The sequence below is a fragment of the Rattus norvegicus genome, chromosome 11, assembly GCF_021556685.1.
Source record: "Rattus norvegicus strain SHRSP/BbbUtx chromosome 11, alternate assembly SHRSP_T2T, whole genome shotgun sequence".
Classification (NCBI taxonomy): Eukaryota; Metazoa; Chordata; class Mammalia; order Rodentia; family Muridae; genus Rattus; species Rattus norvegicus.
This window is the reverse complement of record NC_141544.1, coordinates 50,675,571-50,702,046: the sequence shown is the minus strand read 5'-3', so window position 1 is coordinate 50,702,046 and position 26,476 is coordinate 50,675,571. Positions and strand designations below refer to the sequence as shown.

The window sequence follows — 26,476 nt, the reverse complement described above, 5'->3', positions numbered from 1 at the left end:
GTGTGATGTGTGTAGTATGTGGCATATAGCTCTATAACATGTGAATTGTGATGCATGTAGTGTGTATGTGGTATGAAGAATGTTGGGTGTGTGTTGTGTAAGGTATGTGAAGTGTGTGTGCTATGAAGTGTATAAAGTATGTGTGGCATGTATAGTGAGTGGCATACAGCTCCATAACATGTTTGAATTGTGAGATGTGTAGTGTATATGCGGTATGAGGTATGTTAGGTGTGTGTAGTATGTGTCACATAGCTCCATAACATGTAAGGATTGTGAGATATGTAGTGTTTGTGTGGTATATAGCATATGTGGTTTGTATGGTGTGTGAGGTATGTGTAGTGTTTGGTGTGTGACCTTGGTCCTCAGTGGCTTCCATCCATCCATCCTCCCAGGTATCACCTGAGCTCTCAGCTGGAGTTCTCTCCTTCTGTAGTCATGTTCTCCCTCCTCTTTCTACTCTTCCTTCTGTGCAAATGTCCCTCTGAGCTGATGCTGAAGAGCTTGCGCACACCTGGGAATCCAAGCACATGCTCACACATCCCCCTGCAGGCTGGCCATGTGGGTAGCAGGTCCCTAGGTGACATCCTCCTCCTAGGCTACATGGTCTAGCAGCAAGCGGGCATCTATATAGCCTGCCTGTGCCAAGTGCTGGAGGGCAGGTCTGATGATGGCATGACTGCCTGCCGGTCTCTGTCTTCCTCTTCCTGTGCTGCGCTGCTTGGATTTGATTTGATCTTTATGAGTCCTAGTCATAAGATAGTTAGGCCAGCAAGCCCGGCATCAATCTAGGATGAACAAGGGCCTGCCATCTGCTGTGCCCCTTAGCTGATGTAAGAACACCACCACCACCAACATGGTGTCTCTTTGCCCATTGCTATGGGGATATAAATGGAGGAGGGTGACATGGACTGGGAGATGCTTCAGTGGGTGAGGCTCTTTCTGCTAAAGAAGACCCAAGATCAGATCTCCAGACCCATAGAAAGCCATCATGGCAGTGTGTGTCTGTAAACGCCATTGCTACTGAGGAGAGATGGGAGGTGGAGATGGGAGGCTAGAAGCCAGCCTGGTGTACACAAAGGCCAAAACAACAAGACAGAAGGTGAGGACCAACACTCAAATGTATCCTCTGACTGCCACAGGCATGTTAGGGCACACACGTGCTCCTTGCTTATGTATTTAAAGATTTCTGTATTTATTTAATGCGTGTGACGATTGCCTGCATGCATGCATGTATATGCACCAAGTGTGTGCAGGAGCCCACAGAGACCAGAAAAAAGCATTAGAACCTGAACTACAGGTGGTTGTGAGCCACGTTAAGTAGGTACTGGGAACTCTGCAAGAGCAGCAAGTTCTCTCAACTCTGAGCCTTTTCTCTACCCCCAAAGATAGTTTTTTAAAAAGTCTCCACAGTTTGTTCCCTTGAGTTAGTAGCAGTTATTTGGTGCGCAAATGGCTTCTTATGACATTTGCTGAGGTGCCTGGAGCCAAAGGCCCTGCCTTCCCTCTGCCCCATGGAGGGGCGGGGAGGAATGAGCCAGACCTTTCTACCCAGGGTCTCTTCACATGTTTGCTAGAAGACTACTTCCTGCTGCTGTCTGAGGGCTCAGTACCTGACAAGAGCAGGTGGGTTCTACTGTGGCTCCTTCTTAGCTTAGACTCAATTCGCAAGGCTGCTAACTTCATGCGTGTCTCCTGAACCAATACCGAGTCCAGGAGGCAGTGACTGGACCTGTCTGTGCCCAGTATAGACATCTATTTGTTTGGCTCTCCATAGTCTACTTGTTCGTTGGGATTGCTGGCAGTCTTCGTTGAATCAAGGTTTTAAGTTTTCTTTTTTTCTTTTTCCATGAGAAAAAGTCTTCTGTAGCTTAGGCTGTCCTTGAGGTCTCTGTGTAGCTGAGTAGCAATAACCTTGAACTCCTGATCTTCTTGCCCTTATCTCTTGAGTCCTGAGATTACAGGTGTGAACCAGTTTATGTTGTGCTGTGGACTGAACCCAGGGCTTTGCAAATGCTAAGCAAAGACATTATTAATTAAGCTACATCCCCCAGCCCTGCATGCTACACTTCCCTGGCACACTTTAGCTCCTGCAGTATACGGAATCAAGTGACATGCTTGATTACAGAGACTGGGGGTACCTTTCACATTTACCACATAATGTGTGTGGTGGCTATGCCTCTGGACATGCACCTTTTCCTATCCGTGGTTTATCTTGTCACATGAGCAGGATTTCAAGTGTTATCAATACATGCCGGGGTCCAGCCTCGACACATGGTTGGAGTTCTCAACTGGAAGCAGGGATATCTGGAAGGCACATAATAAACATACACAGACAGGCAATTTCAAGGCTTAAAGACCCTCCCTCCCTCCCTCCCTCCCTCCCTCCCTTCCTCCCTCTCTCTCTCTCTCTCTCTCTCTCTCTCTCTCTCTCCCTCCCTCCCTCCCTCCCTCCCTCCCTCCCTCCCCCCCTCTCTCTCTCAGCTTGAGGCTGCACACACTCTGCATTCTCTTGCGCACTCTGCTTTTTGCTATTTGTCTTTTCTCGAACTCCCACACTCATGCACACCTCTGTTCATTACCCTTTCATTCTCACACACATTCTCACGTACACACCTCACATTCTCTCACACACACCGCCTGCACTCTCCTTTCACTCACACACACAATCTTCATACACACCTCACATTCTCTCTCCACTCACTCTTCACACGCTCTTCTCATGCTCTCTCACTCGCTCTCTCATTCGCTCTCACATTCGCTCTTCATGTTCGCTCCCTTATGCACTCTTTTAGTCGCTCTTCACTTGCTCTCTAGCCTTTCTCCTGCCCCAGTCTTTTATTGATAATCCAAATGCAGGTAGAAAAAAAGACATTGTATAATCATTGCCAAATCAAATTCAAAAGAATAACCACATCCCACAAAGAATTAAGAATTACAGTTGTTCCCCCCAAGTTTCAAGCTTCCCCTATTTCCAGGCCTGTGGCCAAAAAATAATTGTAAACTTATCATTATTTAAACTTTAACTTTTGACTTATTATACTTCAGAGCTCAAAGCTCTGAGGTCAGCTACTTGCACTTTCCTGTGAAGCTCTATGATAAATGACATGGGCAAAGCTGCCAGGCAGTGGCCAGAGAGAATCAAGTTAACCCTTAACTCAGCAGTAGTTCTGCTAGCTTTCTGTTCCTTGCACACAATGACTCTCGTAAGAGTCCCAGTTTTTTGACTTAGTTTTACTAGTATATAATATTATATATTCTATACTTCCTTATCCAGGGACCACTCTCAAATGTTATGTAAAACTTATTTCCTAACGTCAATAACTTTTTCCTTTCTTAACATCCCAATGTTGGCTCTAATTAATATTCTAATAACTTCTTTAAAGTTTCTTTGCAAGTCAAGCATTAACCTGGAGCTACTATTGTGCAGTTATTACATTGTTTCCAAGATGAGAACACACAGCATGCACCTGGGCCCTTAGGGCTGTGCTGTGCTGTGTCCCTATGCCTCAGTTTCCAATTGTTTAAGAATCATAACATCAAGGAACATCTAGTTTCACAGAATTCACCAGAGCAGAAGGAGAAAGAAGTAGGAAAGTCAGATATAATAGAATAATTGTGCACACCAAGGCCACCTGAAAGGCAGTCATGCACAAATGAAATCTATGCAGCCGTTGTCCAGGGCTAAGGTTAGGAGAAATGGGAACAACCAGGTTTTACAAAGAGCTGCTGTGGGCTACTGAGATGTCTCCATCCCGGCCTACTGCAGGCAGCCTCTTATTTCAGATGGCAGGTTCCCTGGAGGGATGTGTCTCCTGCTTCTCAGGGTCCCAGAAGCCACCTTTCTTTACAAGGAGCTGCTGTGGGCTTCTAAGATGTCTCCATTCCAGCCTACTGCTGGCAGTCCCTGTCATTGTATGCTGTTCCCAGCAAATACAGAATCTAATAGTCCATCTATCTCCATGGGAATCCAGTCCTGAGCTAGGCATGGGGATGGATCCAAGATGTGTTGATTAATTGGATGGATGGATGGATGGATGGATGGATGGATGGATGGATGGATGGATGGAAGACACTGGCTGATTCATGATAAGTGAAAGGAAAGCCAAGGAAGTGTCCATTCCACAGTGTCATGGGCACACATAAAGTCCTCCAACGTGTCCATGCCAGATAGCATGTAAGCAATGGAGGAGGCCTGCCACTTCCTTTTCTAGAACTCGTGTCTCACCAGGCCTCCTGCTTCTTATCCCAGCAAGTCAGGCAGAGGGAGGCCTTGAGCTGGGATGCCTGGGCTTGTTCCCAGGCCAGGCAACAAGCTTCCCACACTGGCTCCAGGATCCCATCCTGGCGGCTGCATCAAAGCTCTGTCTAGCCCCGGAGGCTGAAGTTGCTGGAGGTGGCCACACATTCCTGTGGTTCTTGGCAGCATGTTGTTCTACGGAGTGCAGGTGAGGAGTCTGAAGGCTGCAAGATGCATTCTGAACCAAGACAGTCCATGAGCTTGAGGCAAGACCTGACGGGCCAGCCCAGGGAGGTAGGGCTGTGGGTACTGTTAGCATTGGTGGTCAGTGTCTGTTGGCACCACTTCTGAGCAATGAGGTCTATACTTCCCACCTCCTTTCCCCAGCCCATCTGTAGAGAAAGTCTTCAATGTATGCTTGGCTGAAGATCTGTCACTGTTTAGTAAGTTCTGGAAGGCAGAGATTTGAGCAGAACAACTCAAAGTTGCCTTTGCTGAGAACGAAAGAAAATGCCCTGTTTTGTTGCCAAATCCACTATGAAGAATGCTGATGACACCTTCCTGAATGGCCATGGATATGGCGTATATGTTTACGCCAGAGGTGAGCTTCAGAAATAGCTCGCTCATCCCACTATACTTGTGGTCATGACTGTCTTCCCGGCATCTGGGAGTTCCAGATGTTTAAGGTGTGGTTAGGTGACTAAGATGAGGCTAGGGCTCCCTCCTCTGGAGGCTGTGGGTCTGTACCCAGGTGGCTGTTCCCTGCTCAGGCTTAGCGAGGCTGCACCCAGCAACAGAACCTTGTCCTTCCACTTAGCTGTGGTATTGCTGCTGCATCTTTCTGACCAATAACGTGTATATAATGAACCCGGTTGCTAGGCTACATCTGGTTGTCTCCAGAGTCAGCACTTGCTGCCAAATCTGAGGAAGTGAAAAGCTCTCTGGGAGGGCCTGTGTCTCATGTGTAGTCTGTCCCCCTCCTGCCTAGTATTAAGGTTCACAGGCCCATGACAAGCACAGAATCCAGTCTTATCTCTACCATCCAGTATCTACCCTCCCATAGCCAGCAGTTTATTGCAAGGTTCTGCCGTCTCTGACTGTGCCCAGGCTCTTGTAATTCCAAGTGTTTTATTGCACTTCCCTTATGTCTAACAAAAACTGGAAGCCATTTAAAAATTAAGGTACTATAAACATAATGTAATAAAAACCAAAGTCCACAAGCTTAACCCATATGGGACGAATGTGGCCATCCCTGGGAAGAAGAAGCCATCTGGCATCCTCACCAGACGGCTCAACGCCGGGCTCCAGCACCAGGGCTACTACTTGGGAGAAACAGCCATAGATGGAAAGATAAGAGGCTTCTGTGGAGAGATTCATACCTAAGGATGAGTAAATTAGGAGCTGCATTTTTCAAGCCGTCTGGAACTGATGTGTATTTCTTGCTTTGGAATAATCTATTTGGGAAGTGGGAGTTGTCCACATCTACAGGCGACTGGCTGAGCCCCAGGCTATTTCACACCCTGCAAAAAGACAGATGGGAAGGGAAGGGAGACATTACTTTTTAAGGCACACTTGCAGTACTGACGAGAATCATTAAAAATAACCATGCAGATAAAAATACAAGTCAGACATAGCTCTTTGATGCTCCTATTCAAACTCACCTGTGTGCAGAGTGTAAATTACCCAAATGGCAGCTTTTGTGACTGTTTATTCAAAGACTGCTGACATGTAAGCAGGAGCTGGGCTTTAATACCACTTCCGCCAGGATTAAGAGAGTAAAGAAGTAGGTGCCTGAGGGCAGGGAAAGGTGACTGGATGTAATGTCTCTGGTGTTTCAAGTCACTTTCCTCATAGTTCCTCATCTGACTCATACTCAAAATATGGCGGTGGCAGTGTGATCTGAGTAGGGGGCAGTGCATGGAAAAACATCAGCTCTTGATATCATAGTTCACCCATTAGACACCTGCCAGGTGCAAGTGAACGGTCGGTGGTTTAAAAAAAAAATGTCCTTCAACAGCTGAAAAGTAGCCAGGCAATCATTTTATTGCCTTCGTCCATAGAACACAGATGTCCCCATCTGTGGACACTGTGGGAGGCTAGTGACCGGCTTCTAGCTGTATCACCTCCAGAATTATGATTTTGAAAGTTAAGCAAAAGCAAAATGACCCAGGCTGGAGTGGTCGTGGGTGGTAGAGCATTTGCCTAGCGTGTGAGAAGCTATGGGTTCAATCCCAAGGATCATGAAAGCAAGTGACTAAAAACCAGTGTAAGGACGAGAGAGAGAGTAGTGGTAAAGAGCACAGAGGACCCAGATTCAGTTCCCAGCACCCATGCCAGCTGGCTCACAATTGCCTGCAACTGCAGCTCCAGGGGTTCAACACCTCTGGCCTCCACAGGCACCTGCATGCACATATACACACTTGACACAGAAACAACTAAAAGTAAACATAAATCTTAAGAAGTAGAAGCTAGGGTGACCCACATGGACTCTTCATAGCCTCCCCACAGCTAGATGGTTTATTGAGTTGATTGTTGGACTTCAGAGAAGTTTCCAGAAGTCTCCACTAAAATCCTTTCCAGCACAAGAAGTATGAGCAGTTCCTTCCCCATAGGCTGGTGCTGAGCACCAGGGCCATATTTAGGGCCCTTTTCTTTTTTTTAATTAATGATATTTTTATTTTTTTCCCCTCCCAACCCTCCCCCCATTGCCGCCCTCCCCCCAACAGTCTAGTTCACTGGGGGTTCAGTCTTAGCAGGACCCAGGGCTTCCCCTTCCACTGGTGCTCTTACTAGGATATTCATTGCTACCTATGAGGTCAGAGTTCAGGGTCAGTCCATGTATAGTCTTTAGGTAGTGGCTTAGTCCCTGGAAGCTCTGGTTGCTTGGCATTGTTTTACATATGGGGTCTCGAGCCCCTTCAAACTCTTCCAGTTCTTTCTCTGATTCACGGGGGTCCTATTCTCAGTTCAGTGGTTTGCTGCTGGCATTCGCCTCTGTATTTGCTGTATTCTGGCTGTGTCTCTCAGGAGCAATCTACATCCGGCTCCTGTCGGTCTGCACTTCTTTGCTTCATCCATCTTGTCTAATTGGGTGGCTGTATATGTATGGGCCACATGTGGGGCAGGCTCTGAATGGGTGTTCCTTCAGTCTCTGTTTTAATCTTTGCCTCTCCCTTCCCTGCCAAGGGTATTCTTGTTCCCCTTTTACAGAAGGAGTGAAGCATTCACATTTTGATCATCCGTCTTGAGTTTCATTTGTTCTAGGCATCTAGGGTAATTCAAGCATTTGGGCTAAAAGCCACTTATCAGTGAGTGAATACCATGTATGTCTTTCTGTGATTGTGTTAGCTCACTCAGGATGATATTTTCCAGTTCCAACCATTTGCCTACGAATTTCATAAAGCCGTTGTTTTTGATAGCTGAGTAATATTCCATTGTGTAGATGTTCCACATTTTCTGTATCCATTCCTCTGTTGAAGGGCATCTGGGTTCTTTCCAGCTTCTGGCTATTACAAATAAGGCTGCGATGAACATAGTGGAGCACGTGTCTTTTTTATATGTTGGGGCATCTTTTGGGTATATGCCCAAGAGAGGTATAGCTGGATCCTCAGGCAGTTCAATATCCAATTTTCTGAGGAACCTCCAGACTGGTTTCCAGAATGGTTGTACCAGTCTGCAATCCCACCAACAATGGAGGAGTGTTCCTCTTTCTCCGCATCCTCGCCAGCATCTGCTGTCACCTGAGTTTTTGATCTTAGCCATTCTCACTGGTGTGAGGTGAAATCTCAGGGTTGTTTTGATTTGCATTTCCCTTATGACTAAAGATGTTGAACATTTCTTTAGGTGTTTCTCAGCCATTCGGCATTCCTCAGCTGTGAATTCTTTGTTTAGCTCTGAACCCCATTTTTTAATAGGGTTATTTGTCTCCCTGCGGTCTAACTTCTTGAGTTCTTTGTATATTTTGGATATAAGGCCTCTATCTGTTGTAGGATTGGTAAAGATCTTTTCCCAATCTGTTGGTTGCCGATTTGTCCTAACCACAGTGTCCTTTGCCTTACAGAAGCTTTGCAGTTTTATGAGATCCCATTTGTCGATTCTTGATCTTAGAGCATAAGCCATTGGTGTTTTGTTCAGGAAATTTTTTCCAGTGCCCATGTGTTCCAGATGCTTCCCTAGTTTTTCTTGTATTAGTTTGAGTGTATCAGGTTTGATGTGGAGGTCCTTGATCCACTTGGACTTAAGCTTTGTACAGGGTGATAAGCATGGATCGATCTGCATTCTTCTACATGTTGACCTCCAGTTGAACCAGCACCATTTGTTGAAAATGCTATCTTTTTTCCATTGGATGGTTTTGGCTCCTTTGTCAAAAATCAAGTGACCATAGGTGTGTGGGTTCATTTCTGGGTCTTCAATTCTATTCCATTGGTCTATCTGTCTGTCTCTGTACCAATACCATGCAGTTTTTATCACTATTGCTCTGTAATACTGCTTGAGTTCAGGGATAGTGATTCCCCCTGAAGTCCTTTTATTGTTGAGGATAGTTTTAGCTATCCTGGGTTTTTTGTTATTCCAGATAAATTTGCAAATTGTTCTGTCGAACTCTTTGAAGAATTGGATTGGTATTTTGATGGGGATTGCATTGAATCTGTAGATCGCTTTTGGTAAAATGGCCATTTTTACTATATTAATCCTGCCAATCCATGAGCATGGGAGATCTTTCCATCTTCTGAGGTCTTCTTCAATTTCTTTCTTCAGTGTCTTGAAGTTCTTATTGTACAGATCTTTTACTTGCTTGGTTAAAGTCACACCGAGGTACTTTATATTATTTGGGTCTATTATGAAGGGTGTCGTTTCCCTAATTTCTTTCTCGACTTGTTTCTCTTTTGTGTAGAGGAAGGCAACTGATTTATTTGAGTTAATTTTATACCCAGCCACTTTGCTGAAGTTGTTTATCAGCTTTAGTAGTTCTCTGGTGGAACTTTTGGGATCACTTAAATAAACTATCATATCATCTGCAAATAGTGATATTTTGACTTCTTCTTTTCCGATCTGTATCCCCTTGACCTCCTTTTGTTGTCTGATTGCTCTGGCTAGAACTTCAAGAACTATATTGAATAAGTAGGGAGAGAGTGGGCAGCCTTGTCTAGTCCCTGATTTTAGTGGGATTGCTTCAAGTTTCTCTCCATTTAGTTTAATGTTAGCAACTGGTTTGCTGTATATGGCTTTTACTATGTTTAGGTATGGGCCTTGAATTCCTGTTCTTTCCAGGACTTTTATCATGAAGGGGTGTTGAATTTTGTCAAATGCTTTCTCAGCATCTAATGAAATGATCATGTGGTTTTGTTCTTTCAGTTTGTTTATATAATGGATCACGTTGATGCTTTTCCGTATATTAAACCATCCCTGCATGCCTGGGATGAAGCCTACTTGATCATGGTGGATGATTGTTTTGATGTGCTCTTGGATTCGGTTTGCCAGAATTTTATTGAGTATTTTTGCATCGATATTCATAAGGGAAATTGGTCTGAAGTTCTCTTACTTTGTTGGGTCTTTGTGTGGTTTAGGTATAAGAGTAATTGTGGCTTCATAGAAGGAATTCGGGAGTGCTCCATCTGTTTCAATTCTGTGGAATAGTTTGGAGAATATTGGTATGAGGTCTTCTATGAAGGTCTGATAGAATTCTGCACTAAACCCGTCTGGACCTGGGCTCTTTTTGGTTGGGAGACCTTTAATGACTGCTTCTATTTCCTTAGGAGTTATGGGGTTGTTTAACTGGTTTATCTGTTCCTGATTTAACTTCGGTACCTGGTTTTGTCTAGGAAATTGTCCATTTCCTGTAGATTTTCAAGTTTTGTTGAATATAGGCTTTTATAGTAAGATCTGATGATTTTTTGAATTTCCTCTGAATCTGTAGTTATCTCTCCCTTTTCATTTCTGATTTTGTTAATTTGGACACACTCTCTGGGTCCTCTCGTTAGTCTGGCTAAGGGTTTATCTATCTTGTTGATTTTCTTAAAGAACCAACTTTTGGTTCTGTTGATTCTTTCTATGGTCCTTTTTGTTTCTACTTGGTTGATTTCAGCTCTGAGTTTGATTATTTCCTGCCTTCTACTCCTCCTGGGTGTATTTGCTTCTTTTTGCTCTAGAGCTTTTAGGTGTGCTGTCAAGCTGCTGACATATGCTCTTTCCTGTTTCTTTCTGCAGGCACTCAGCGCTATGAGTTTTCCTCTTAGCACAGCTTTCATTGTGTCCCATAAGTTTGGGTATGTTGTACCTTCATTTTCATTAAATTCTAAAAAGTTTTTAATTTCTTTCTTTATTTCTTCCTTGACTAGGTTATCATTGAGTAGAGCATTGTTCAATTTCCACGTATATGTGGGCATTCTTCCCTTATTGTTATTGAAGACCAGTTTTAGGCTATGGTGGTCTGATAGCATGCATGGGATTATTTCTATCTTTCTGTACCTGTTGAGGCCCGTTTTTTGACCAACTATATGGTCAATTTTGGAGAAAGTACCATGAGGAGCTGAGAAGAAGGTATATCCTTTTGCTTTAGGATAGAATGTTCTATAAATATCCATTAAGTCCATTTGGCTCATGACTTCTCTTAGTCTGTCTACGTCTCTGTTTAATTTCTGTTTCCATGATCTGTCCATTGATGAGAGTGGGGTGTTGAAATCTCCCACTATTATTGTGTGAGGTGCAATGTGTGTTTTGAGCTTTAGTAAGGTTTCTTTTACGTATGTAGGTGCCCTTGTATTTGGGGCATAGATATTTAGGATTGAGAGTTCATCTTGGTGGATTTTTCCTTTGATGAATATGAAGTGTCCTTCCTTATCTTTTTTGATGACTTTTAAGTGAAAATTGATTTTATTTGATATTAGAATGGCTACTCCAGCTTGCTTCTTCTGACCATTTGCTTGGAAAGTTGTTTTCCAGCCTTTCACTTTGAGGTAGTGTCTGTCTTTGTCTCTGAGGTGTGTTTCCTGTAGGCAGCAGAATGCAGGGTCCTTGTTGCATATCCAGTTTGTTAATCTATGTCTTTTTATTGGGGAGTTGAGGCCATTGATGTTGAGAGATATTAAGGAATAGTGATTATTGCTTCCTGTTATATTCATATTTGGATGTGAGGTTATGTTTGTGTCCTTTTCTTCTCTTTGTTTTGTTGCCAAGACGATTAGTTTCTTGCTTCTTCTAGGGTATAGCTTGCCTCCTTATGTTGGGCTTTACCCTTTATTATCCTTTGTAGTGCTGGATTTGTAGAAAGATGTTGTGTAAATTTGGTTTTGTCATGGAATATCTTGGTTTCTCCATCTATGTTAATTGAGAGTTTTGCAGGATACAGTAACCTGGGCTGGCATTTGTGTTCTCTTAGGGTCTGTATGACATCTGTCCAGGATCCTCTGGCCTTCATAGTTTCTGGCGAAAAGTCTGGTGTGATTCTGATAGGTCTGCCTTTATATGTTACTTGACCTTTTTCCCTTACTGCTTTTAATATTCTTTCTTTATTTTGTGCGTTTGGTGTTTTGACTATTATGTGACGGGAGGTGTTTCTTTTCTGGTCCAATCTATTTGGAGTTGTGTAGGCTTCTTGTATGCCTATGGGTATCTCTCTTTTTAGGTTAGGGAAGTTTTCTTCTATGATTTTGTTGAAGATATTTACTGGTCCTTTGAGCTGGGAGTCTTCACTCTCTTCTATACCTATTATCCTTAGGTTTGATCTTCTCATTGAGTCCTGGATTTCCTGTATGTTTTGGACCAGTAGCTTTTTCTGCTTTACATTATCTTTGACAGTTGAGTCAATGATTTCTATGGAATCTTCTGCTCCCGAGATTCTCTCTTCCATCTCTTGTATTCCTTTGGTGAAGCTTGTATCTACAGCTCCTTGTCTCTTCTTTTGGTTTTCTATATCCAGGGTTGTTTCCATGTGTTCTTTCTTGATTGCTTCTATTTCCATTTTTAATTCCTTCAACTGTTTGATTGTGTTTTCCTGGAATTCTTTCAGGGATTTTTGCAATTCCTCTCTGTAGGCTTCTACTTGTTTATTAATATTTTCCTGTGTTTCTCTAAGGGAGTTCTTCACGTCTTTCTTGAAGTCCTCCAGCATCATGATCAAATATGATTTTGAAACTAGATCTTGCTTTTCTGGTGTGTTTGGATATTCCATGTTTATTTTGGTGGGAGAATTGGGCTCCGATGATGCCATGTAGTCTTGGTTTCTGTTGCTTGGGTTCCTGCGCTTGCCTCTCGCCATCAGATTATCTCTAGTGTTACTTTGTTTTGCTATTTCTGACAGTGGCTAGACTGTCCTATAAGCCTGTGTGTCAGGAGTGCTGTAGACCTGTTTTCCTGTTTTCTTTCAGCCAGTTATGGGGACAGAGTGTTCTGCTTTCGGGCATGTAGTTTTTCCTCTCTACAGGTCTTCAGCTGTTCCTGTGGGCCTGTGTCTTGAGTTCACCAGGCAGGTCACTTGCAGCAGAAAAGTTGGTCTTACCTGTGGTCCCGAGGCTCAAGTTTGCTCTCGGGGTGCTGCCCACGAGCTCTCTGCGGCGGCAGCAACCAGGAAGATCTGCGCCGCCCTTTCCGGGAGCTTCCGTGCACTAGGGTTCCAGATGGCGTTTGGTGTTTTCCTCTGGCGTCCGAGATGTGTGTGCAGAGTGCAGTCTCTTCTGGTTTCCCAGGCGTGTCTGCCTCTCTGAAGGTTTAGCTCTCCCTCCCACAGGATTTGGGTGCAGAGAACTGTTTATCCGGTCTGTTTCCTTCAGGTTCCGGCGGTGTCTCAGGCGCAGGGGTCCTGCCGCTCCTGGGCCCTCCCCTATGGGAACCCAGAGGCCTTATACAGTTTCCTCTTGGGCCAGGGATGTGGGCAGGGGTGGGCAGTGTTGGTGGTCTCCTCCGCTCTGCAGCCTCAGGAGTGTCCACCTGACCAGGTGGTGAGGTCTCTCTCCCACGGGGTTTGGGAGCAGAGAGCTGCTGCGGGCCAGGATCCGAGGGTAGGGCCCTTTTCAAGAAGGACTTAGAGTCAGCACATTGTCACTGTGTGGTTTACTGTGGATTCCTTGTCTAAGCATGAGACACTTGGTTTTTTTTTTGTTTTTGTTTGTTTTTTTTTTTTTTTTTTTTTTAGCATACCCATGTCTCTTTTTGCCAGCTATAATCCCACTATTCATGCTGGTCTTCCCATCCAGGAGCACTCCAGACCTATCATGGGAGCACAGCTCTGTTCATCTTCTAAAGGTCATCCAATCCCTTTAGGAAACAGATGGGATTTGAATTATCTTGCATCCCTCCTACCATCTAAGATAGTCTCAAAAAAAAAAAAAAAGAAAGAAAAGAAAAAGAAAAAAGAAAAGAAAAAGTCCACAACCCCCTCTCTCCAGCGTTCCTCAATGCTCTGAGAAGCCTTTAGTCTTGCCCCATGACTAATGGAAGCTGTCAGTATCTCCTTACTCAAGCCACAACCCCAGGAGAGGAGACAAGTGCATGCTCCCTACTGGCCAGAAGGTGTCAGCTTCTCATTTCTGCTCTGCAGCTAGCTCTGCCACTGATCCACACTCCCAACCCTCCCTTTACTTTCTATTGGTGAGATAGCATCTCACCAAATCGCCAGATCCAACCTTGAATTGGCCCTGTAGCTCCCAGAACCTGAACCGCCACTCCTGTCCTGAGTAGTTGAGATGTCAGGCCAGCACCACAAGATGCTGCTCAGCTGCACTCTGCCATGGAAAGCCAAGGTCCCCCTCCGGTCCCTGCCCTCAAAGATCTCCTTCTGCATATGGAGACATCTTTAGTGTGCAGGTGAGAGCTGACCTACTCAGTCTACTTCAGTGTCTGAACACATGTTCACCTCACCCTGTGTCATTACAGTGCACAAAGACCTGAGCACCATCAGGGGAAGAAATCGGTGAGGGATACAAGAAGTCATTGCCCTGCCAAGTTCTGCCTTTCCTGGTCCCTGTTTACTGGCTTTCTTGGTTCCTATTCCAAGGCCACCCCCAGACCATCCATAAGCTTGGATAAGCACAGCTGCTGTCCTTGCCTGTGTGGAACACAAGCTCAATGGCAGACAACACACGCAAAGACAATCCATGAGCGGTGTGAGGAAACGCCTGCAGAGGGATACCTCTCACTCTCCACAGGCTTCAGGAAGTGTCTTGAAGCAGGTCATAGTGACAGAGGAGAGAATGTAGGTCAGAGGGAGAAAGTGCATAAGGTTTGTTGGCTAGAGACATCCTGGCTGGACAGGTATCCCAGAGAGCATCAGGAAGTGGATAAAGAGTGACTGAGTGTGGCCAGAATGGACCCTCACTGTGGATTTGTCTGGAGAACAGTGGGATCCGAAGTGGGTGCAGTTGAGCTACTAGATAAATGTGAATTTTCCCCATAGTCGTTGTCAGGGCATGTGGGCAGCTGGGGAGCAGCCTCAAGTGATGACAGGGAAGGCCTGCTTTGTTGGACTGTGGAGATGAAGGAGGCAGCATTTGAGAACTTGCAAAGCTCCCCTCTATCTGGCCATGGACAGGACCTGGGAATGAAACCTTAGATGAGCAGGTGCTAGGCCTGCTTCAAGAGCCGTATGGTCACCTGCAGCAAGAAGGCAAGGGGTCTCTCTCTCTCTCTCTCTCTCTCTCTCCCTCTCCCTCTCCCTCTCCCTCCCCCCCCCCTCTCCCCCTCTCTTCCTCTCCTGGCTTGACACGGAAAAAAAAAGGCAAGGGGCAACCACAGGGGGCAGGGCTCAGCTCCTGCTATGCAATGTGAGGCGCTGTCTGGACCCTTACAGGAAATGTTCAGTAGACACAGAGTTCAGGAATGAGGCCTGGGCAAGACAGAAGCTTCAAGTTCCTTCTAGGTGGCTGAATATGGCCTCTGCTTCCAGCCTCTACCTTCTTGATGACAGCTCTGGCTGATTACGCCATCAAGTTCACTTGAAGTTCACTTCTCTTCCTTTCTCTGCTCCTGCAGAGGCTTGCAATGCCAGAGCTAGCCAAACAAAGGCTGCAGACACGCACCTTCCACTGTAAAGATGGGTTTTCTTGCTGTTGTGGAAGTGGGAAGCCTGAGACCAAGGTGGCTTTGGCTCTTGTCCCTTTCCCACCGCTATATTGCTGTACTGACCTTGGCTTGGAGCAGTATCATCCAAATGGGGTCACCTCCATAGGCACAGGGGGTTAAGACTTGAACATAAGCCTGGGGGCTGGAGAGATGGCTCAGTGGTTAAGAGCACTGACTGCTCTTCAGAGGTCCTGAGTTCAAATCCCAGCAGCTACCTGGTGGCTTTCAACCACCTGTAATGAGATCTGATGCCCTCTTCTGGTGTGTCTGAAGACAGCTACAGTGTAGCCATATACATTAAATAAATAAATAAATCTTAAAAAAAATAAAAAGGATGGTAGGACAAGAGGAGTACCTACCTGTCTGCACCTGTGTAGCCATTTACTGAATCAAGAAAGTTTCCTCAGGGAAAGGTAAGCCGTTCCTGGGAACCCAGCCTTGAACTACTCACATGGAGAGCCATGAAATCTCAGTCTCTGTCTTTCTTAACCCAAGACAGCAAGAAACCCACGTCTCTCTACACGTACACTTGTGGGACCCAGGCTGCTGCCTCTAGCTGCACACTGCTAGCTCTCCAAGGAGTCTGCTGCTGTCTGGCCTGGGGCCACCATTCCACGCTGGGGAGGGACTGAGCTGGGTACATCAGGATTGGGTGAGATGGGGTGTGGTGTGGTACGGTAGGTCTCTGCAGGGGTCATGAGTCCAACTCAACCTCTCAGTTGTGGACCTTATAATAGCCCTGCAGCCTCAACTGTAAGAAGGGGCCATTTGACACCCTTCTCAAAGGCCGTAGAGGGTTAAGAGACACTGGTCTGGTTCTTGAGAAGAAACATGTAGCTTTCTGTTGTTCTTGGCTTGGCTTCGCTTTGCTTCTCATTTGCTACTTTAGTAGCGTCACCTTTGGGATTCTTTCCAGGTCTTTGCAGCTACTTGTCAACTGCCAAAACAGTTATTCAGTCTCCCTGAACCAAGAAACACAGTTTACCTTGTACTCCCGGGTAGTACCGCAGTCCCTAAGACACAGGGCACACTGGGGTCATCCCAATCAGTGCCTGGACACAGTGCCTGGATATCCCAATCAGTGGTACGATGTCCCCCTCTGGGTTCAGTAGATGAGCATTGCTGTCAATACTTTTGATTCTGAAACTAGCATGTCATTGTATCACCACCAAAAGATTCTAGAATTTTCCTTTCGGGTATCAGGATCATGGTAGGAAGAGAGGAAGAAGAAAGATGGCTTAAGCTATCCGGTTAGGTAACTTAGGTAGGGAAGGTGGAAGCTGTGGGATTGGAAAGCCTGAGCTACCTTGCCAGATTCTGCATGGGAGATGTGAGAAGAGGCCATATTTAAACCCACAGCCTGGGGTGGGTGCTTGGAAGGAGATTGGATTAGACATGGCAAGACTCAGGCTAGAGTTAGAAAGGTCCTTGTAGGGGTGCCTGCTTCAGCCTCAGTGCTGAGACCTTAAAGGAACAGTCTCTCCCTCTGATTCTGTCACCCCAGGAGTCCTACCCATTGTGGTTTGGATTAAGATCAGTAGTCAGGAGGCAGAGGCAGGAGGATTACAAATTTGAGGCTAGCCAGGACTATGCAGAAAGTGACACTATCCCCAAACAAACAACCCATCCCGGGTTCTTCTGCACGGGGTCTGTTGAAGCAAAAGAGCCCTTGATCCAAGGGAACAAGAGTCATATGTGATGACCAGATCCAGAAAGCCTGGGTTCAGACCCCGAATGACATAGATAAATGAACTTTTATTGTCACAGAGCAAAAGATAGTCGTAAGTCAACATACTCACCAAACACATTAGTGGAAACATTAAGTAATGGGTTAAAGAAAGGAGGGAAATCGCTGCTGTGGATCTCAGATATTATCTGATGACATTCTTAATATCTCCCAAAGGTTTAACTGATAAGTCAAACACAGACACAGAGGTGATAAGTGACCGTGATGGGGACCAGAGAAGCCCAAGATAATTTTGATTCTTTATCTACAACATTCAAACTTTCCATAAGCAGTCATCAGTAATGCATCAGTAATGCAATTGGAACTTTTTCAGAGAACTTCATTTTACAGTCCTCCATGTTGACAGAACACATTTTATGCATGCAGAAACTAGACATTTCCCTGTCCCATCGCATAGAGTAGTAGTCAATAGTGCAGTCTTCAGGGGAGAGAAACACGGTCGAAAGCCGTTAAGGATGGGCGAGAGAGGTGGCTCAGTGCTTGCTGCTCTTTCAGAGTCTGGTTCCCAGAACCCGTGTGAGGGGCCTCAACCACCGACAACCGGACTCAGAGGATCTGATACCTTCTTTTGTGCCAACACGAGAGCCTGGGTTCAAATACCCAGAACCCATGAAAGTTAGAGTGACACATGTCTATGATCTTGATATTCCTACAGCAAAATGGGGGGTGGATACAGAGCCTCCAGAAGCTCACAAAAGCTACCCTGGTACACAAGGTGGCCAGTAACAAGGAACTACTACCGCAAAGAAGATGGGAGGCATCAGTACTGTGAAGGTAAAGGGAAGGGCCATCAGCCAAGTTCTGCATCCACGCACGGGGAACTAAAGTCTGCCAACAACCTGAACAGATGCCTCCAGAAGCCTTCTGAAAGCTGCTACTTTAGATTTAGCCCAGTGCTGTTTCCTGACCCACATTACTGTTAGATAATAAAGCTGTACTCTCTTCAAAAGAAGATGGAAGGCCAAAGACTGAAACCCAAGTGTCTCTACACACTTCCACATATGTACCATGGCACACACACACACATACACGCACGCACACAATTGTGTGTGTACGCACATAACAAGAGTAACAGATGAGAGAAGCAGGCATCTAAACAGGCCCCCAAGTGCACCTGTGCACCATTAAACCCTTAAGCAGACTGACTATGTGTTTTCCTTGCTGTGTTTAGATCGAAAAAAGTACGCTGTTGTTCTTTTTTAACCAGTCAAAATAATTTATTTTAACTCTAGTTTTCACTGGCCGGTTCAATCCTATAATTATAACCTCACATAGAGGTGTGTACATTGCAATATTAGAGAAGTGGGTTTTAACGTCTAAATTATTGTGCCTCTTTTACCTAATATTTTCATCCGTTCTAAGATTTTGGTAGATGCCACATTTGCAGTTCAGGAGAGGAAATGGACAGTCACAATACAGAAGAAGTCAGATTTACCCGTTATTTTTTTTTTAAATTTCTAACATTTTTTTAATTTCTTCATGTAGCAAATATTTCTAGTAACAGACGTAATGATAAAGGCTAGACTCTTGAGAAATAAGGCTATTACAGTTTTTTTTACAAGAAGGGAGCAGAGATCCAATAGAATTAATTCTGCAACACTGCCCATAGACCTCTTATTGGCAAAATATGAATATTTTGACAGCTTTCAGACCCCACCTAACTGTGCTATGTGCACCTTGAAGATTCGTTGACTGGGAAGTGTGAGCTACTGAGGTCACCACCGTGTTGCCCATGTCCTGTAGGAGGACTTCATGGGTCCTGGGCTTTGATCAAAGTATATATGCATTTATGCCAACATTTCCCAGAGTGCAAGGGAAGGACACTCATCCCATGTGCAGTCTCTCCTTTTAGAGACAGCTGCTTCTTCTAGCAGCTCCTCTCTTGTGAGTGCTGGGCCAGGTTTTCACCCCCTCCACCACTCCAGGCCCCAGATAAGGTCTGAAAGCTCCATGCCAGGGGCTGGGATCCCAGTGGCTGCTTTCAGGAAGGGCAGATGCTCCCATCTCCAGACCACTGTCAGTGCTGTTGGTCATGGCGTTTCATCCCAACAATCATAACCCTAACTACCAGAAGTCTTCTTACATGGATTCATTTCATGGGCAGCAGGGTTCTATTTTAAAGCAAACGTGTAACACATTTCCACATCCCACGGCCTTCAAGGATGAGAGAGAAGTCTTTGAAGACATTTTAAACCTTGAGGAGGCAGCAGAGGACCACAGACGCTGGGTGTGTGACCTGCTTCAGGCAGGGGCCGCTCCAATAGCAGAGCACTGCAGGTAAGACGGCTTGGGATAGTGGTCAGCGCTCTGCTCAGGTCCAGAGACGCCCAGTGAATGACTAAGGCAGAGCTGAGGTATAAACCAGGAAACGCTCCTTATGCTTACTTCCTGTTTATTTGTCAGATATTCAGATGGTTACTAAAAACCATGCCTCAGAGGCTTAGAGGCTTGCCTGGTCTAATACCAGCTGGGCAAGATGAAATGCCAAACACACAACCTAACTGCCAGCACCTCATGTGGTCGCCCATGCAGGGAGGCCACAGCTCTGTCTTTGCCCAGCTTCTCTTCTTGCCCCAGACCCTGTCTATGATGTCAGACTGAACACGTCCTATGTAGCTGTCTTTTTATGGGTGGAACAAGGAGACAAGTCATACAGAAGTAGTGCAGCCTGACTCAATTAACTGGAGTGCAATTCATAGAAACTGACCACTGTAGGCTCCAGGTATTAGCCACCCAGAGGGACCTGGTCCATACATCAAGGAGCTCTTCAGACTCTGTTCCTGGATCTAGATCTCTAGGTGCTGAGTGTGGGGAGGTCCCATGGGACCTAGCTCTTCAGGTGAGGTTGGATGGTCCTATGGAGAGCTCTTTGGGTGAACAGGACACCTCAGAGATGTTGCTCTCTGCAGACTGGTTCAATTTGATGTTTTAGGGACAAATGCCCAGCCCTGCCATGTGTCCAGCTCACCTTCATCCCCAGCTTTGTGTGGCCAGGTCACACAGTAGGCACCAGGCACCCAGGGACGGCCCTGTACCCCTGGCACTATGACCCAGTGGATCACATGCCTCTGGAGAGGACCAGATCCTGACTTTGCTTCAGAGGCCACATATGTTTTACCTCCACCCATGACCAAAAATAGCTAGATAACATTTGTGTTCAGGAAATGTATTTCTGTGGCAACAACAACAACAACAACAACAACAACAACAACAAAAAAAAAAAAAAAAAAAAAAAGAATAACTCAGTCAGCCTAGAGATCCAGAGGGCCTATGATAGGATAGGGTCTGTATGTGTTAACTATGACTGTGTAACAGATTACCTCAGTCAAGTGTCTCTAACCATCAGTTACCTCCATTTCTGTGAGTCTATAATCTCTTCAGATAGCCTAGGTTCTTCAGGGTAGCACAGTCACCTGGGCCAGTTCTCTGCAAGTCCCCTTGATGATGGATTTTATAGTGCTGGCCTCAGTTGCCTATTGTCTTCTGTCCAGAGTTCTTCCCCACCCAGGCCTCTCTTCCTCTACTGTTCTACGAAGTATGAACAGAGTGAGACCCACAATAGAAGGTGGCAGAGGTGATCCTCCCCTCTTCCCTGATTCTTGCTGCCTTTGCCAGGTCCAGCTCACGGAAGGACATGAACACAGGGAGCTAGCAGGACAGGAGAGTGTATGTGAGTTTCCCTCTGGCTGCTGTGACAGTGACCACAGACCAGACAGCCTGTGCTATTCTGTTACTACAACAAATACCAGCTACAGTCAGCTTACAAAGAAGAAAGTCTTATTAGGGCTCAAGGTTCTCAAGTTTCAGTTCCTGGTCACTGGGTCCTCAATCTTTGGGCCTGAAGTGAGGTAGGAGATCATGGAGGAAGAAAGTGGTAGGGAAGGAACTGCTTACATTATAGCCAGATTACAAAATGAAAGAGCAGAGTTCCACAATTCCCTGCAGGTCACCTTGAATGATTTAATCCCTCACTCTAGGCCCCACCTCCTGAAGGTTCTACCACCTCCTGACTGCTCCAGGGTGAAGCCTAACCCTCAGCACAGGCCTGTGGGGCACAGTTCAGAGCCTAACCACAGCAGGACTTAAAACACCAGAAATGTTTGCTCACAGCTTTTGAGACCAGAGTGTGAAATCCAGTGTACCGAGGCTGCTCTCCAATGAGATCCACAGGGGGTTGGGGGAGGGGGAAGTTCTTCTAGGGCAACTAGTCCTTCTAGTTGTCCCCTTCCCAACTCAGGGAGGAACTTAATTAGCATCACAAAAATACTAAAAGTGAGAATTTACAGAGATTTCATGCATTAATGAAACCCACCATCATAGGACAGGGTTAGTATCATGGGAGTGGGTTGGTAATCATGGAAGTGAGTTAGTTTAAAAGATAAGACTCATGGATTAATGCCACCACCTTGGTACTGTGTTAGTTATCATAAGAATGGATTGTTAATCATGGGGGTGGGTTGGTTATAATGGGAGTGGACCAGTTGTTAAGGGTTAGGGTTGATTATAATGGGAATGGATCAATTATTATGGGAATAGATTAGTTATAATGGGAGTGAGGTGGTTATCCGGGGAGAGGGTTGGTAATCAAGGGAATGGGTTTAGTTTTCACAGAAGTAAGCTGGTTATCATGAGAATGAGTTGGTTATCATGGGGATGGGTTGGTTATAGTGGGAATAGGTAGTGTTTGGGTGACTGGACCTATACGGTCTAAGCTCATATCCCTCTGATACTCACAGGAGTGTTCAACCTGTGGCTTATGGACCACAGCATACCAAGGTACATGTGTCACTCAACACAAAATCGCAAACTTACTTACTTAAAGTATTATGAACATGTTTTCGTGATTTATGGGGGGCAGGGGAGGGCAGGTATAATTCTCAAGGGTGATCTTTATGGACAGCATATGTCGCAATGTCAAAAGGTTGGACATGCCTGCCAGGGTGTAGGCTATCTCAGAAACAATCAAAACAGGAGTCTGGGAGAGTGTGAGTGGCTACGAACTGCAAAAATGGCTCACATTCGCAGGGCTGGGATGAAGGATGCTGAGATTTCGCCCCACCACAGTCTTTACTTAGTTTTTGTGCTGTTGCCCTTGTTGTGTGGACCAAGCTTGAAGTAAATTTTCGACTATTCTCCTGCCTCTGCCCCCCATGTGCTGCCAGGTCTCCAGATTGAGGGCGTAAAGACCCCCCCAGGCTCAGGTGATTTTTCTCTCCTTCAAGTTGTTCCTCACTACCTAACAGAAAATTATTTTATTTTTTAATATTTATTTTAGCCTGGGTATGGTGGCACACACCTTTAATCCCAGGAGAGGCAGAGTGATCGCACCTCACATCACATTTGCCTATGGCTTAATTTGAAGAAAGGACATTTGTAGATATAGTCAAGGGAAGAGAGATCAGGCTGGAAAGTGTAGGAGCTAACACAGTATGACATGTGTCCCTAAAAAGAAAACATCAGGACTGGGACACATCAAGAGATGGCCACACTGAAGAAGAAGCTAACATCAGAATGTGCAGCAGAGGCAGAGGCAGAGGAGGCAGAGGAGGCAGAGGAGGCAGAGGAGGAGTCAGAGGAGGCAGAGGAGTCAGAGGAGGCAGAGGCAGAGGCAGAGGCAGAGGCAGAGGCAGAGGCAGAGGCAGAGGCAGAGGCAGAGGCAGAGGCAGAGGCAGAGAGGCAGAGGCAGAGGCAGAGGCAGAGGCAGAGGCAGAGGCAGAGGCAGAGGCAGAGGCAGAGGCAGAGGCAGAGGCAGAGGCAGAGGCAGAGGCAGAGGCAGAGGCAGAGGCAGAGGCAGAGGCAGAGGCAGAGGCAGAGGCAGAGGCATGCTGATTTCTGAGTTTCAGGCCAGCCTTGTCTACAAGGCAAGTTTTAGGACAGTCAGCTACATAGAGAATCTCAATCTCTCTCTCTCTCTCTCTTTCTCTCTCTCTCTCTCTTTGTGTGTGTGTGTGTGTGTGTGTGTGTGTGTGTGTGTGTGTGTGTGTGTATGAATGAGTGTTTTTGTGTGTTTGCGTGTGTAATTGCCTTCTCTGTTATTCTTTCTCTCTGGAATTAAAGGCACTTTGACATTTCTTTGTGTGATAGTGTTTTTATTTGTTTTATTTTTGGCTGGTTGGGGCTAGAAGGAGAGAAGGCTCACTGAGATACTCAAGTCCCAGGACCTGTTGAGCTTATCTGAGAGTCTTTACCTGGCGGCAGAAACCTGCTCTTTGAAAAGCCTCTCTGTTCCAGTGTCAACAGCAACTCTTAGTCACAGCGTAAACCATTAACCAATTCTATAGAAAAGGGCACAGAGCACACACCGCATACCTAGGAACTTCAGTGGTAGTTTACTATGCTTACAAAGCGCAAAGGCTGTGAGTGCTGGGCTGGGGGGCAGTGTTCAAGCAATACAATTTACAACCTAGAAAATCTGCTCAGATTTCAAAGCAGGTTCTTAACACCTATTGTCCCCTTGACCAAGAAATCTTGCAGTTCAGGAAAGGCCCTTCCTGAGGATGGAAAAATCCAGTACCAGCCAGTTCCTTCTGTCCCCGGTGGCTTTGTTTTCCTTTAAGGTGGCTGCCTTCTCCTGTCTTTGTGCTAATTATCAACCAGCATTAGGTATCACCTGGCAGGATAGAAATGGTCCAAGCACGTCACTGCCCTCCTCCTGTTGCTAGGTAATTCTCCCTTACCTGAGATGGACAAAATGGGTCAGGAGAGATTCCAGAAAGAAGCCTCCATTTGAGGTCAGTGTGGTGGCCCCTGGGAAGGAGACAGGACAGGAGAGCCTCTCTTGGGACCACCCACTCAAGTGACTTCATTGTTCTTTCTTCTCCCTAGTCCTCAGTTCAATGTGCTTGACAGTGACAACCCTAGGTGTGGCTCAGTGTGTGTTACCTAGCACTGTCCCCTGAGAGAAATCCTGTCCCGTCTACTGGCTCTTCATTCAGCCTTCACCTCATTATGACAGGTGGCTGTTCAGTTCTATGCTCCCAGCCTCAGTGACAATAGCTTTCCGGTGTTTGTATTCAAGCTCAGGTGCTTCTTCTGAGGCCCAGAGACCAACACTTTGCACCATTCAAGAGACTCAGAGCCGGTGGAGGAAAGGACATGGAAAATACAGTCAGCCTTCTGTTATACAAGCCTCTTCGAATGCCAGTCCTGCTGTTTACTGACCGTGTCACAGTGGGCACTTAAATCTTGTTAGAGTCTTTGTTTTCTTTTGTTTAAAAAGGTAGGCACCTTCTCGTAGGAAACAGCCCAACAGAAATATGAGCTGCACAACCAGGGTGCTTATATGGCCCGTAACTAAAGCAACAAAAAGAAACAATAAAAAAATGTGAATATTGTGATAGGAGAATGGGAACCTGCAAGATGTTTCAGCAAATAAGGGTGCTCGCTGTGCAAGCCTGATAACCAGAGATTGACCTCAGACTCAGCATGTGCATACACAGAAAATAAAGGTAATGGATTTTTAGAAAAGATGAATGGTGTTATTTTGTCACATGTACAGTGAAATGCCACGCAGGCATTAAAAACAAGACAGGGCTGGAGAGATGGCTCAGTGGTTAAGAGTGTGTATGGTTCTTCAAGAAGACCTGCATTAGATTCCCAGCTCCCACATGAAGCAACTCATAACCACTCCAGGGAATCTGATATCTCTGGCCTCCTTGAGTTTTTGAAGGTGTACACACACACACACACACACACACACACACACACACACACACACCCCATTATTTAAACTATGAAGAAGAAGAAGGAGGAGGAGGAGGAGGAGGAGAAGGAGGAGAAGGAGAGGCAGAAGGAGAAGAAGAAGAAGAAGAAGAAGAAGAAGAAGAAGAAGAAGAAGAAGAAAGAAAGAGAGAAAGAAAGAAAGAAAGAAAGAAAGAAAGAAAGAAAGAAAGAAAAGGAGATGGCGGCAGAGCCTGTGTGTGGACACAGGAAGAAAGCAAGTCTTTTCTGAGATGGGTGGATTGGCCCAGTAGTAGCATGGGGCTCCACATTCTGTGTGACTAGACATCTGTGGATGCTGCTCAGGGGACATGTAGACTGCCAGTGTCTGAACACACTTGAAGCAGTCACAGTGAAACTGACCAGGGCTCAGGAGTTACCTAGTCCATGCTTGATGAATTCTGATAGGATCTGAAAGATGATGCCAAGAGCTTGGGCACCATTCATGAAAAGCATGTGGGTGACACATTCTTACTTATTATTTTGTTTGGAGTCTGGGGGTGTAGCTAGGTTGGTAGAATGTTTGACTAGCATGTGCAAAGCCCTAGGTTTGATGCTTAGTACCACATAAAACTGGGTGTAGTGATTCACACACCCGTACTCCCAGGACTTAGGAAGGTGGGGGAAGGAAGATCTGTGTTTGGGGTTATGCATAGGAAATTCAAAACCAGGCTAGGTTGCACGAAGTTCTGTCTTAACAGAACTTATTTTGATTTTTCTCTCTTGAGACAGTGTCTCCTACAGCCTAGCTTGGCTTCCAACTCATCATATAGTTAAAAACCTTGAATTCCTAATCCTCCTTCAGCACCTCCCAAGTGCTGGATGTACAGGCCATGTATTACCCACAAATCCCTTAAAGTTTAACCAATTTCTCCTTGAACGTCCCTTATTTGTTGCAGAAAAGTAGCCATTGTCCTGTAGAGCTTCTCACATGCTGGATTTGCTATTTGTATTGTGTTGGGCATTCCTCTATTTTAATTTTCTGTCCAAGATGAGACCTAGATACTGGCTTAATGCAGCCCCAGTTCTGAGGAATGATGCTGCCCAGCAGGCAGTGTGGCACTTCTGGCTGGCAGTCTCTGAATGTTCCCACCCTCCTCCTCCCAAGCCCTGGACTCCTGAACAAGTGATTAGCCTCACATGTAAACACCTTTAACTTATGGTAGCATCCTCTAGCCTGATGTGTGGAGCAAAGCTTTATCTTTTTTTATCATGTTCTAGTGACGGAGATGCTACTCTGAAGGGGAGGCTTTGGGTTAGAGCTGTTTCTCTAACACCCTGCTATATTTCTGACCTTGAGAAGGTCTGGGATGGGCACGATTCCTGCATGATCTCATGGTATCCTATGCTCAGGACTCAGATCTATGCTTGTAACACCACACGTGTCTCCCTCTGGTACTTTTCTGAATGGGAGCACTTGATAACCCTCTTCTGTGAAGGTGCTAACAGGACACACTTACGGAGCTCTCAGTTGCCCACCATGTCCCACGTACCTGGTCTAGTGTGCTGTCTCCTGCCGTAGAGTTGGGTCTCCTCTTGGCTGTCTTGGCAGAATACTTTAGGTTGCATCTGGGTCTTGTGGAGGTCAGATTAGAGCATTAAAATGGGGCTCTGCAAAGGCTTCATTTACATCTTTTAGGTTGTCAGAGTGGCATAGGTTTCTGCCCTCTCCCCAGGGTGCGTGGCAAACGTCCTAGGAAATGGGAAACACTCTTGTGTTT

General features: G+C 45.7%; 1 long non-coding RNA gene and 1 other non-coding gene across 4 annotated transcripts; both read right to left on the bottom strand.

Annotated features, from left to right (window-relative positions):
* Positions 1 to 736: 736 nt before the first annotated feature.
* Positions 737 to 883, bottom strand: LOC120095741 (small nucleolar RNA SNORA48). The gene has a single exon (XR_015633796.1). It is a non-coding gene; the product is annotated as a small nucleolar RNA SNORA48 (small nucleolar RNA).
* A 245-nt stretch (positions 884 to 1,128) lies between these two features.
* Positions 1,129 to 26,476, bottom strand: LOC148002564 (uncharacterized). Of its 3 annotated transcripts, XR_015633034.1 has the most exons (4): positions 26,249 to 26,452; positions 5,617 to 5,757; positions 2,191 to 2,304; positions 1,129 to 1,949 (listed from the first exon to the last, which is right to left on the bottom strand). It is a non-coding gene; the product is annotated as an uncharacterized LOC148002564 (long non-coding RNA). The 3 variants fall into 3 exon arrangements; XR_015633032.1 differs by lacking the exons at positions 1,129 to 1,949; positions 2,191 to 2,304 and adding an exon at positions 2,820 to 4,731 and having other exon boundaries at positions 26,249 to 26,476; XR_015633033.1 differs by lacking the exons at positions 1,129 to 1,949; positions 2,191 to 2,304 and adding an exon at positions 2,820 to 4,687 and having other exon boundaries at positions 26,249 to 26,454.